This window comes from Chlamydotis macqueenii, unplaced genomic scaffold (genome assembly GCF_036417535.1).
Source record: "Chlamydotis macqueenii isolate bChlMac1 unplaced genomic scaffold, bChlMac1.mat HAP1_SCAFFOLD_187, whole genome shotgun sequence".
NCBI lineage: Eukaryota > Metazoa > Chordata > Aves > Otidiformes > Otididae > Chlamydotis > Chlamydotis macqueenii.
In genome coordinates this window covers 281,898-293,085 of record NW_028239079.1, presented here as the reverse complement: position 1 = coordinate 293,085, position 11,188 = coordinate 281,898, and the positions used below count along the sequence as shown (strand labels likewise).

At 51.7% G+C, this 11,188-nt stretch overlaps 1 long non-coding RNA gene across 2 annotated transcripts; it reads right to left on the bottom strand.

Annotated features, from left to right (window-relative positions):
- Nucleotides 1-1,932: 1,932 nt before the first annotated feature.
- LOC147596074 (uncharacterized) lies at nt 1,933-6,327 on the bottom strand. Of its 2 annotated transcripts, none has more exons than XR_015261624.1 (3): nt 6,027-6,327; nt 5,438-5,930; nt 1,933-2,134 (listed from the first exon to the last, which is right to left on the bottom strand). It is a non-coding gene; the product is annotated as an uncharacterized LOC147596074 (long non-coding RNA). The 2 variants fall into 2 exon arrangements; XR_015261625.1 differs by lacking the exon at nt 1,933-2,134 and adding an exon at nt 3,883-4,073.
- Between the last annotated feature and the right edge of the window lie 4,861 nt (nt 6,328-11,188).

The window sequence follows — 11,188 nt, the reverse complement described above, 5'->3', positions numbered from 1 at the left end:
AAAGATAGGGTTGGAGAGATAGAAAGAAAATTACAGAAGTGGTCGGGTGCAAGAAACATAGCCAACGATTACAAGAAGACAGACAGGGAGCCCGATGGGAGGAAACTGCAGTGACTTAATATTGGATGGCTGCCGTGTGCCCTCAGAGCTGCTCTATAGCTCCCGCTCCTCAGCAAGACAGGATGACAAAATACAACAAAAACCTTGTAGGCGGACATACAGAGAGATCGCTCACCAATGACCATCACAGGCGTAAACAGACTCAACTTGGGGAAATCCATTAAATTTATTGTCGCTCAAAGTCAGAGTAGAATCAACAGAAATAAGACCAAATCTAAAAAGAACAGCTTTCCCCCACCCCCTCTCCCTTTTCCTGGTCTCACCTTCACTGCTTACTGCTGTACATCGTAGCCCTGAGCAACGCAGGGTGACACGGGGTGAGAGGTGCAGTCAGTTCATCGCATGTAGTCTCGGTCGCTACTTTGTCCTCAAACTTTTTTTATTGCTGCAGCCTAGGCTCTTCTCCACGGAGTCGCGGATTCTGCCAGGAGATGCCTCCGGCGCAATCTCTCTGCACAGTCACGCCTTCCTTCAGGCACATCCTCCTGCTCTGCTGTGGGGTGCTCCACGCGCTGCCGGACGACAGCCTGCCTGAGCGTGGTCATCACCACAGGCTGCAGGGAAACCTCTGCTCTGGCATCTGGAGTGCCCCCCCCAGCCCCCTTTTTCACTGACCTTGGCATCGGCAGGGCTGGTTCGCATTTTCTCTATCACAGCTTGCGCGCAGCATTTTTTACCTGCTCTAAAACGTTCATCGCAGAGGTGCTACCGGTGTTGCTGACGGTCTCGGCTTTGACCGGCAGCAAAGGGGTCTTGGAACTAGAAGTGGCTGTGTCCAGCGCGGAGGCAGCTCCCAGTGTCTTCTCACAGAACCCATCCCTGCAGCCCCTGCCCGGCCCTGCCGCCACAGCTAACATAACCTTGCCACGTAACCCCAATACGACAGCAATCAGCCCCAGGACAGAGACGTGGGCTTGAGAAATAGGGCAAGGGAGCCACAGGGAGGGGCCCAGATGGAAAAACAATATCAATGGACTTCAGGCCATACAGGAGGGAGCACATGCTCCACATAAGCCCGAGAGCAATGCGGCGGCGTGGCAGCAAAAACTAAACCTACCTGCACGCACTGGCAAACACAGGATGGGTGCTCGGCCCTGGGTGCGGAAAGACTACACCTCCCAGGATGCTCCGCGGAGACATCATGGCGGAGCAGACGCCTCGTGCCTCAGGACTTCAGCTCCCGGCATGCTCTGCGAAGCCATAACGGCCAACCGCAAGCCCTGTACCCCAGGACTACAGTTCCCAGCATGCCGCACAAAGCAGCCTTTCCTGTGGGGCACACCGTTACCCCTGCGCCGAGCGCCACTGCAGAGCCTCGCAACCCCCAGCGCGGACGCTGGCAGCCCCCACCGCTGACTGCAGCACGCCGCAGCACGGCCGCGCCCCCGCCACTTCCTGTACCCGCACACAGACCGCGCCAGCCCGGCCGCTGCGCTCCTCGGGGCTTTTTCCGAGACCCGCCGGTCCATCGCCCGGCCCCGCTCACCTTCTCCATCGCTGCAGGCGCAGCCGCAGCCCGGCGGCGCTCGGGACCGCTCCACGCCCCCCGTGGCTCGCACTGGCCCCTCCACGGCCACCCGGGGCAGGGCAGCACCAGCCCCTCCAGCAGCACCCACCCCTTTACAGGGAGGGGCCGTCTCCATCACCCTCACTGCCCGCACCTGGGGCTCCTCCAGCCCCGGCCCACAGCTGGAGCCCGGCAGGAACTGGGGGCCATCGCCTGACCCCCACACTGCATCACCTCCTCCCCTGGGCTCCTCACCTCCCATGGCCCCGGGCAAAGGGAGCAGAAACGCAGCCATGAAGTCAAAGGAGACAGCGAGTGTTTATTCAGTCACGCACATAAGTCCGAGCAGCGAGTCTGCTCTGGAGCTTGCAGCCTCCGATCCCCTCTCCGTGTCACTGGAACGACTGCCAAGTCATTCCAGGAGCCACGCTCGTTGGTTCGGCAGGGAACGTACGGTGGGTCGGCTGTGTCCTGGAGCGCCGGGCTGCTGAGCAGACTTGGAGGCTGCTAAAAACAAAGAGCAGGGCACGGAACACCACAAGAGAAGAGAAGAGAGGCAGCTTGCAAGACAGAGGGGCGTAGCGAGAAAGCACGAGGCAGGAAACAGGATAGCGAGAGAAGGATGGGGACAGAGAAGGACAGGGAGCCTGACAGAGGTGGGCAAAGAAGCAGTGGAGAGAGGAAGAGAGGCAGCAGAAAGAGGGAGAGGGAGCGGGACAGAGACCAGCAAAGAAGGATGGGGAGCAGGATGGAGATGCAGGAAAAACCTGAGCTGGGCAATACGACAGGGAGGTAAAGACAACTAGGTGCAGGAAGCGAGACCGAGAGAGATGGAGAAAGCTAAAGCCATAACAAGAACAGGGCAGAGAGGGAGGAATGAAACAACAGTGAAACAACAGGGACAGGACGCCAGGACATCAAAGGTTGGACAGAAGAGGTGACAGCAAGGGGACAACACAAAACAAATCATACAGCTGCATGCTTAGAGGGCAGAGAGGGAAGAATTAAGAAATAGGGTCAAGGAGCCTGAAAAAAAGAGAGAGCTGGGAAAAAAAAACAAACAGTGTAGCAATGCATACAGAAAGAACAGGGGCAGAATGGAAAATCAGGTGCATCGGGGAGCCAGAGACGGCAAGCTGGATAAAGGAGAAAAGCGACAGGCTAGAGGGCACAGAGGGAGGAAATGGAAAACCAGAGACTGGGAGCTGGACAGAGAGAGAGGCAGAAATTAAATGGGCAAGTGCGACAGGCCACAGGGCAGAGAGGGAGCAATGGATAAATACGGACAGAGGACCAGGCAGAACACAATGTGAAATAATAGGAACACGACTGGCATACAGGGAAGAGGGAAGAATTAAAAAACGGGGACTGAGAAGCTAGACAGAATGACATGGAGAAACAAAAAAATAACAGTGACGGCTTACCAGACAGATAGGGAGCCGCAGGCAGAGAGAGATGGAGGGGAAACAATCAAATAGCGTGCAGCTGCAAGACAGAGAATGTAGAATTTAAACTGAGCATTACAAGCAGGTGGGCTAGCTTTGTGGGTTTAGCCCCTAGCACCCATCGCTGTGCAGAAATTACAGAAATAAATACCTCTGCTCCGTGCGTAAGCCTGGCGTACTGCGCACTGGGTAAACAAACCCAGATTTGGGACAGCAAGAGGGATAGGGAGCAGGACAGAATGGGAAAGGAAAAAATGCTGGGAGGCTGAACAAAGGCAAAGAGAAACAAAGACAGAAAGCAGGGCACGGGAACGGAAGCAAAACAAAATAGCGATGGCCTGCAGGACCGAGACGGAGAAATTAAAAAACAACCACGGGGAGCAGCACAGAATGACAGAGAGAGAATAAAGGAACAGAGAGCAGGACAGCTCTGGAGGAAAAATCAACTGTGATAGGCAGTGGGAGAGAGATACCAGAAAAGGAAAAAAACAGTGAGGGAAAGAGAAAGGAAAGAAGAGACACCCAGCTGAACAGGGGAATACAGTTAGAAAAGACAGGAGAGCAAACGGGACACAGAGAGAAAAACAGAAAATAAAGTAGGAGGAAGCAGGGCAACAGGACAAAACCAGGAAAAAATAGGAGTGAGATCTGGACAAAAAAGGGAAAAAAAAAAACTGACCAAGGAAAAGAGACAGAAAGAGGGAGAGGGAGATGGCAGAGAAAAGAAACAGCAGCAGCAGGATGGAGATGGGAAAAAACCATCAACCTTAGATTGTCAGGAGGACAGAGAAGAACATGAATACAAGCAATGGCCTGCAGGACCAAGACGGAGAAATTAGAAAACAACCATGGGGAGCAGCACAGAATGACAGAGAGAGAATAAAAGGACAGAGAGCAGGACAGCTCTGGAGGAAAAATCAACTGTGATAGGCAGTGGGAGAGAGATACCAGAAAAGGAAAAAAACAGTGAGGGAAAGAGAAAGGAAAGAAGAGACACCCAGCTGTACAGGGGAGCACAGTTAGAAAAGACAGGAGAGCAAACGGGACAGAGAAAGAAACAAACAGACAATAAAGTGGAAGGAAGCAGAGGAAAAGGACAAAAAGAGGAAAATAAATAGGAATAGGAGTGAGATCGGGACAAAATGGCGGGGGGGGAAACACTGACCAAGGAAAAGAGACAGAAAGAGGGACAAGGGAGAAGGCAGAGAAAAAAAATGGCAGCAGCCAGACGGAGATGGGGGTGGGAAAAAAACCTTGGATAGACAGCCGGACAGAGAAGAACATGAATATGAGCAAGGATCGGGACCTCATTGCACTCTATAGCTTCCTGAAGGCAGGTTGTGATGAACAGGGGTTTGGCCTCTTCTTCCAGGCAACAAGCAGGACCCGAGGAAATGGCCACAAGTTGTACCAGAGGAGGTTTAGATTGGACTTGAGGAAAAACTTTTTCTCTCAAAGAGTGGTAAGGCACTGGAACGGCCTGCCCAGGGAGGTGGTGGAGTCTCCGTCCCTGGCAGTGTTCAAGAGGTGGCTTGATGAGAAGCTACAGGATATGGTTTAGTAGCTGTGGCAGCAATGGTAGTGAGAAGACGGTTGGACTAGATGATCTTATAGGTCCCATCCAACCATGTGATTCTATGATTCTATGATTCTATGAAAGGGATATAGCAAGAAACGACAAGACAGGGAGCAAGACAGACAGAACAAAAAAGCATTGAAAGAGAGAGAGCATGCACTTGTGAGAGCCACAGGGGTTGGAGAGATAAAGATAGATCTCAAAAGAGCTACAAAGGCACATCAACTTAATAAAAAGGGCCAGGGAACAGCATGAAGGCCCAGAGACAGCAAGGGATGAACAGGACGGAATGAGAGGCAGAATGGAAGAAAAACCGCAACACCAAGCAAGACAAAGGGATAAAGCAAGAAAGGGAAGGGAGGAGAGAGACAGGAAGGCAGGGACTCAGAGCAGCACGTACAGGCACAGGGAGGAAACAAATGCCAGAAAACAGACCAGAGAAACTGCAAAGAAAAAAAGAGAAGGATGCAGAACGGCACAAAGGGAAATAAAAGGAAAAAACAGCGATGGGCTGCAGGACAGAGCCAGAGGGTGGAAAAAAGGAAGAGGAGAGGGGAGAACAAGAGCCCAGATAGAAAAAGAAAGGGTGCTGTACAAGAAGAGAGAGAAGGGGAAAGAGAAAGACTGAGAAAACAAAAAAAAAATAGAACGAGAAGAGAGATACAGGGAAGCCAAGAAAATCACAGCAGCGTGAGAAAGAAAAAGGGAAAGAGAGGCAGCTGGGGGAGGGCCAAGGAGGCCCTGGGATGGAGAGGAGGGGAGAAGGGGCCCCGAGGGCCCGGGACTCACCGCAGCTCTCGGCGCTCCAGGGAGGGTTTGCCAGTTCAGACCCTTCTTTCTCTGCTCTTCCCTTCCTCTTCTGTCACTCCAGTTGCTTGACTGTCCCCAACCTAAGAAAAGAGGGGGATGCGTTACAGCTCTTATGAGACAAAGCTTCCTAGAAACGTAGCCTCGCTCACCCAGTACTTGACCGTGCCCCCTTTTTAAATTATGTGTACAGACCCTGCGGCGCTCTTTGGCGATCTAGCCTGCTGCGGCCTTCAAAACGGGATCTTCCTCACCCAGAGAGGCAGGCTGTCTCTTGCACACAGCACAGGCAGCTGCCGGTCAGACAGCCTTCAGTTACGTCTTCCGGAATACCGATCCACAGTGACAGGTGGCTGCCTTCGTCCGACCGGACTGCGCACCAGCTTGCGGCTTTGCCACCCCCTTGCCCTTGAGAGAGTGGCTACCTGGAGCGGCTCCACAACCACTGCTGCCCAAAACAGCAGAGGAAAAGGCACTAAAAAGCAACGACAAAGAACAAAGACAAACTGTCAAGACACTAGGAATGACATCGACAGCCTAAAGCATCAGCCAGGCAGAGCTTGCAGCTGACCTTGTGCCGTGGTTTAACCCCAGCCAGCAACTGTGCTCGCTCACTGCCCCCGACCCTGTGGGATGGGGAGAGACTCAGAAAGGTCAACGTGACAACTCTTGGGTCTTGAGATAAAAACAGTTTAATATTAAGGAAAAAAACAACCACCACTGGTAAGGAAAAGCGGAACAAAAAAAAAAAATACAGCAAAAGAAAACCCAAGACATGCAACTGATACAAATGAACACACTTGTAAGTTTCTAATGAAAACATTTAGAGTGTTTTCATTTTAGAATGGAAACAATCTCCATAAAAGTTGGGGGTGGGGGCACTGGGTAAGTTGGGGAACACAGGCAGCACCCCAAGGATACCGAGACAGAGGGGTCATGGGGAGGCAGCGCCAAAAAGGGGGGCGTCGAACAGGGACACAAAACAAGAGTGCAGGGCACGCAACGGGCAAAACACAGGGGAAAAAAAACTCACAAGGGAGGAAAACCTCACACGGTGAGGGGGTGTTTTAGTGAAAAGCATTTGCAAGTGATACAGGGAATTAACGGTCTGCTAAATATTGCTTGATTTAGAAGACTGACTGTCTGCATACTGCTTGATTTAGGAGACTAACTGTCTGCTAGACAATGCCTAACAATCCTCTTTGCCTTGAAACTCACTTAAGCTTATCAGGGACTGGTACTTGTCAAGAAACTGGTATTCAGTCAAGGACTAATATGTCAAGCAAAGGACATGATAACAGGAGTCGTTCAGAAACTGCTGAAATCCCCAAGTGAAAGGAGAGCATGGGTGAATGACTGAAGTTCATCTAGAGGAAGATCAGACCCCTGAAGAAGTAAACGACCACCAGAGACAGATCTGAAATGCTAACGCAAGTGGTTTTTTAATAACCCCGCCTCGCTTATGCACATGTATGTCTGTATTGTGCAATCCTAGGAATGTGTGTACCTGCACCGGATACATTTTTGGTAAAATGTGCTGTCAGTGTGCGTGCTTTTGGAGAAGCAATCCCCCACGCACCCGGTGCCAAATAAACATGCCTGCTTTATAACTCTCTCCGAGTTGTAGAGTTTGATCCACGCGTCAGGAGGGCTGAGAAACACAGAGCGGGACAGTGGGGACAGATACGAGGGAGAGACGGACACGCAAGGACAAGGGGTACGTGCGGGAAGAAAGGTGCGTAAGGATGACCTATAGCAGGGAGTCCACGCAGGACAATCCACAGCACGTAACTCACCCGGCATAACCTGCACGAGATGACCCACACCGGCCAATGGACCCACACTGCGTAATCCCCAGCGAGAACCCCTCCGTCTCCCACTGGGTCACACCAACTATCCCCAAATTGAGTGGCTTTTTTTTTTTCCTTGTCCAGAATATTTTTTTTCCCATGGCCAGACTATGCTCCAGACCACACCTCATTTGATTTTTCCTGTGTCTGAATATTTAGTTAAAAGACTACAGAAGGAAAATCACCACATTCTTAACATTCACTCTAAAATCCATGCGGCAAGTCCCTTAGGAAAAATGCAGTCACGCATCGCAGACGTACCTTGTACTTGCAGACCGCTGCGGCTCCTTTCCATCCATCTCGTACTTTCATGGCCAAGGAAAGGGCGACCACGGTGAAACGCTGGCAGCAGACATTCAGCAGAGAGAGGGAAAAACCCCTTAGTTTGAAGCTAGGCAGGAATCTAACTCTTCCTTTTGGGGCGAGGTTTCTCAGGACTAAAACCACGTGAAGGACAGAGTATCTTGCAGCACCTTTGGTACAGCTGCTGATACCGGCCTTTAAAGCTTTTGCATTTTTCAGACACCCAGGCCTTTTTTTGACTCATTGGCAGCTTTAGTTTCACTCGAACCGCTGTCCTACATACAGGCAGGGGACAGACACAGATGCCTACATACATTTTCTCAACCCTAAGTACAGCCGAGATCTCCTCACCCTCTATGTGCCAAGTTGAATATTTGTTTGTTAAGGAGCACAGCAACACTTCTGTCCTCGTGAACTGCCTCCGAGCAGAGGAGGGCTCTGGGATTTCCTGGACGCCAGTGCTCCCGCTTTCACTGTCAGCTCCGCACGGCCACCCACCGGAAAAAAGGCCTCAAAATAACGGACGTCAGACGATTGCTGCCACACCAAAAGTGCCAGCACTGAAAGCTCGTGCTGCTCCTCGCCGGCCTTTGCCAGCGCCTCTACAGGCCCACAAACGTTATCCAGCCTAGAGACTGCATAAAAGGCAGACCGCCCCAGGCTGCAACACTCTTGCCCAGCGTACACTGACCAGTAACGTCTCCCCCTTCACCTTCCCGAGAGAGACTGTTCCCAGGGAGCCCTCTTCCTCCCATCAATTTACTACACCCTCCCTGCAGTTTTCAGCCTTGTTCCCTCCTCGGCTGTGGTCCCTCAACTTAGCTCTCAAATGGCCAGAAATCAGATTCCATCCTCAAAAGAACAACCCCATGCTAACTAAGATGGCGCTTCCTCGCCCAGCTCCTCATCACCATCTGCAAAAAAAAAAACCCAAAAATAAAACCTACCAAACAGCACCGCCCTTCAACATCACACCACTTACCACCAATCTCTTCTATGGCACTCTCCTCCTCAAAAGCGCCGCAGTGCTCTGCTCACCGGCTCCACTCATTGCCAAGAAGTCCGACGCTGCAACTGCCGCTCGTGGTGCTTCAGATGCTGAGAGACGCAAAGCTCAACTTACTTTTTCTGGGGTGTAGGTAGAAAAAAAATAGGTGTCATACCAAGCTAACTAGAAAAGTATGTCATTACATGCAATGACAACATTATCAAAAACCACCTGCTTTAGCTTCCTACAAGAAAACAAATGCTCCAGGCTTCATTTCTAGCAAGACCATGCATGCTATCTAACTTCTACCACAGCTACGTTCTGGACAGGGCTGAATGACAAATGTAGCAGAACGTGGTGGCTCGCACACGTGGCCGACAGAGGCACGGAGCTCCTGGCACTGCGTCCTGGTGTCTGCTCTGTCAGGGAGGGCTCAGATGGACCAGCCACTCCTTGCTGGAGGCACCTGCCTGTGATTCACTCCTCAGTCCCCTCCAGCAGCCATGCCCAGGCGGCCCCCTTTACAGCTGGAGGCCCCTCATACAGCAGGGCCAGGGCCAGGGCCAGGGCCACCCTCAGCCTCACTGGACCCATCTGGGGCTGCCCCACCTCCAGCCCCAGCTGGAGCCCATCAGGAGCAGGGGCCCTTGCCAAAGCCCCACAGCACATCACCCCCTTCCCTGTGCCTGTCCTCAGCCATCAGCTCTGCACCCAGGGGCTGCAAACACATCCAGGGGCACAGAGGACGTCACAGACAGTGAGATACAGAACAGAAAAAAAAAAACAGTGACAGTACGCAAGACAAAGAGATAGAGAAAGAAAGATAAGAAAAGAAAGAGAGAGATAGAAAGGCAGAGGCACAGGGCAGGCATGCAGAGGCGCAAAGAAAAGCAGGCCAGAAAACAGGCTGGAGAAATTAGTTGGGGGGAGAAGACGGATGCAGATCAGGACAAAGAGATGGAAAAGGCAAAAACAGCAATGGGCCGCAGGACAGAGACAGAGGACAAACAAAGGAAGGAAAGGGAGCAGAACAAAAGTGCAGGGATACAAAACAAAAGGAAGCGGTAGAACAAGAGATTTAAAGGGAGAGAGAAAGGGGGAAGAGCATACAAGAACAGACAGAAGAGGAGAGGTAGAAGGAAACAATAACAACAACAACAAATCACAGCAGCTTGGGAAAGGTAGGGGTCACGGGAGCGGCAGGGAAGGACAGGGACGCACAAGAGAGGAGGCAGAGCCCCAGGGGCCGGGGACTCACCACAGCTCTCACTCCCGGCACTGCTGGGAGAATCTGACAGGTCAGATGCTGCTTTCTGCTTCTCTCCTCTTCTGTAACTCCGACCACTTGGCTGTCCTCCACCTAAGAGAATACGTGGGTGTCTTACAGCTCTTAGACAAAAAGCTTCCTAGACACGTAGCCACCCACCCACGCTCGCTCGCGCGCTATGTGGCCGTACCGTGCTTCAGGTTCCACGTACAGACTGTGCAGTGCGCACTGGCGGTCTGGCCTGCTGAAGAGTACAAAGAGGGATCCTTCCTCACCCGGAGAGGCAGGCTAGGCTCTCTCTGGCCTGCAGCGGGAGGCAGCTGCTGGCTGGCTGGCCTTTGGTTTCTTCTTCTTCTTTACCTTTCTGTGGCCTCTCCAGCTTCAGCTGCAGCAGCTCCTCTCCACAGGCAGTAAGCACTCTGTTACATGACATAAATGTTGAAAATTAAATATCAGTATGAGGTGATTCTTGCTAACTGTAGAACTGTAGTCACATAGGTTAAGTTTTATACGAAATCTATTTGTCCTTAGAGGGAGTGGGACCCTAGAGATCTTATAATACGCATTTGTTAGAAGCTAGCCTAGCATATCTTTAATACAATGGTAAGTCCCAAACACCCCCAAACCCCACCTGCAGAAATAGGCCCTGAGCCATCACTTTGGAGCCAGGAAAATCAAGCAGCACCGCGACCTGTTCTCAAGACCAGATATGGAGATTTCAAGGAGGAGTTTGACCAGCGAATTTGAGGAGGGGGCGTTTTGACGACCACCAAGACCACCAAAAGACCCTCGACTCAAAAGACTGGGCATGCGCGAGTGGGTAGGGAAATGATGTAATGGTTTCTCAGAAAATTTATGTTTATGCATATTATTTCTTGGAATTTAATGAATATGTATAATTAATGTGTATTTAACCCGTGCTGTTGATCAAATGGGTGCGCACGCTAGGTGGAGCGATCCCCCGTGCGCCCAGCGCTGCAATAAAGAAGTGCCTGCTTCTTAACTTCTCATTGCTGTTAAGGAGTTTTATTCCGGATTTCGGTAACAGTTTTGGCGACCCAGATGGGACCTTGCGAGTGAGACTGAACGAGATCGAGTGTTGATCGAACTCCAGCCGGCACCGAGGTATTCTCGGGGAGACCCATCGCTCTCGACTCACAAAGCTCCTCGCAACGTTCCCTGGAGAAAAGGGTAAGGCACTTCTTCTTTGAAATCTGTCTGCTCTGGATAGCCTGCCCGTAAGGCGCGGCGAAAGCTTCGCAGGGTTGGGGCTTAGAGGGTACCCGTTTGGTTTGGAAGCCTAGGCGTCTGCCCGTAAGTCATAA